Source organism: Bison bison, unplaced genomic scaffold (genome assembly GCF_000754665.1).
Source record: "Bison bison bison isolate TAMUID 2011002044 unplaced genomic scaffold, Bison_UMD1.0 scf7180017864290, whole genome shotgun sequence".
Lineage (NCBI taxonomy): Eukaryota > Metazoa > Chordata > Mammalia > Artiodactyla > Bovidae > Bison > Bison bison.
The window spans coordinates 1,518,964-1,521,230 of record NW_011494862.1 but is presented as its reverse complement, the minus strand read 5'-3'; positions in this window follow the sequence as shown (position 1 = coordinate 1,521,230).

Below are 2,267 nucleotides of genomic sequence, written 5' to 3'. Positions count from 1 at the left end.
AAAAAAAATATATATATATATATATATATATATATATATGCCATTCATAATAAGGCAAAAATGTATGTCATTCTCAATAAGAGATGACCAGGAAGAGGAAGGTGTCCAAAAGGTTCCAGGGAGAGGAAGGTGTAGCTACAGTTTCTAGTCTTGGAGTGGACATAAGAACAGAACTGATATGAGGGAGACTGATATGAGGGAGTTGGGGTAGGTGGGGAAATGTTAATTTGGACTGCTTGGAGTTTCATGTGATACCCATATAATTGTAAGGACTTGGGGTGTGGACTGAGCTCCAAGCATGGATTGCTGCCAAGCATTATGAGCTGGGGATTATGAGCACACACTCCCTGTCCATGACTCTCCAGGGCTTGTGTCTATCTTCTAATTGATTCCTAGAGAAAGACCAGTAACAAATATAAGATTCAACTAGTTTATCTCACCAACTCCTTGCTCTCCTCCACTGTCTCCTCCCCCCTCTCCTCAGGTCCCAGTTGCAACACAGTCAAAGCAAAGCTAAGAGTGATACAAGTCTTGGGTGGTCCCTAGTTCTGAAAGGCATAAGCCTAAAGCAGGAGATTTCTCTCTTCTCAACATCTGCAAGGAAGAAGGCCAAGTTCTCCACAGAGAGGACCACTAAAACTGGAAGAGGCCCAAGAGACCCATCATATTTAAACCAACTCCTTGGTTCATAGCTGATGAAACTGAAGCCAGGAGAATTGAACTGACATCTCCAAGATCATGCAGCCATTCCCTCTGTGAAACAGCAGGGACCAGTTTTGAATTTTTACGGAAACTCTTGTTACCACTTTACTGTGTCTCATCTCTGACTGGCAACAGTTAAAGTACTATTCAATTAAACTAGTATTTGTGGATACATAACAGATGTCAGTCCCCATGCTAGACACAGAGGATGCCACAAGAGTAAACAGAGCAATCACTGACATTGAGGCACTTACAGAAAAGAAAGAATGTTTTGAGAATAGGAGTAACTGCTTTTCCTTGTGTAGGAGTAGTAGAGAAGGCTTCCTGGAGGAAGCTATACCTTGGCAAGGTTTTAAAGGATGAATAGGAGTTTGCCTGGCAAGAAATAGAAAAAGAAAGAAATATACTTTATAAGCAAAAGGAATAGCATAAATCGAAGGAAAGAGATGGTACAATACAGTATTTGGCATTCCTTTAAGAGTTTAGTAGTTTTATCATAATTAAGGGAGAGAGGGAACAACAGGAGAGGCAAGCAGAGCACTGCTAGGAATTTTAAAAGTATGTGTATAGGGGGTGCTGCTGCTGCTGCTGCTAAGTCGCTTCAGTCGTGTCCGACTCTGTGCGACCCCATAGACGGCAGCCCACCAGGCTCCCCCGTCCCTGGGATTCTCCAGGCAAGAACACTGGAGTGGGTTGCCATTGCCTTCTCCAGTATAGGGGGTAGGGAAGTGAAAAACATGGAGAAAACACCCACAAGGGCCCTGTGTGATATTCTCTAGAGTTATAGTTAGCATAAGAGATATATGAAGTGTTAGAGAGCAAAAGTCAACAAACTTTAAAAAGGACCAGATAGTAATTATTCTGGGCTTGTGAGCCACATGGTCTGAGTTGCAAATATTAGACTCTGCTATTTATGCATGAAAACAGTCACAGATAATACAAAAACAGATGCATGTGACTGTGTTCCAATGAACCTTTATTTGCAAAAACAAGTATCCATCCCAAGGGCCATATTTGCCAATCATTACTGCAGAGACATCCTGAGATACTGACATCACCTATGGGAGAAAGAACAAAGGCATGCATCTTAATCCTTGCAACCTACAAATATACTATACGACCAGGCAAAAGAGGATTAAGGTTCTTGATGAAAATAAAGTTGCTAATGGGCTTCTCAGGTGGCACGGTTGTAAAGAATCCACCTGTCAATGCAGGAGATGCAAGAGACATGGGTCAATCCCTGGGTTGGGAAGATGCCCTGGATTAGGAAATGGCAACACACTCTAGTATTTTTGCCTGGAAAATTCCATGGGCAGAAGAGCCTGGCAGGCTACAGTCGATGGAGTCACAAAGAGTCGGACATGATGGAGCACACACACTGCTAACGAGTTAACCCTAAAATAAAAATATTATTTTAGGGTTATCTAGGTGGGCCTAATGTATAAGGGTTCTTAAATGTGGGAGAGGAAGACAGATGAGTCAGTGTCCGAATGATGGAATGTGAGAAATATTCAACTGACCACTTCTGGCTTTGAATATGGAAGAGGGCCAGGAGCCAAGGAATG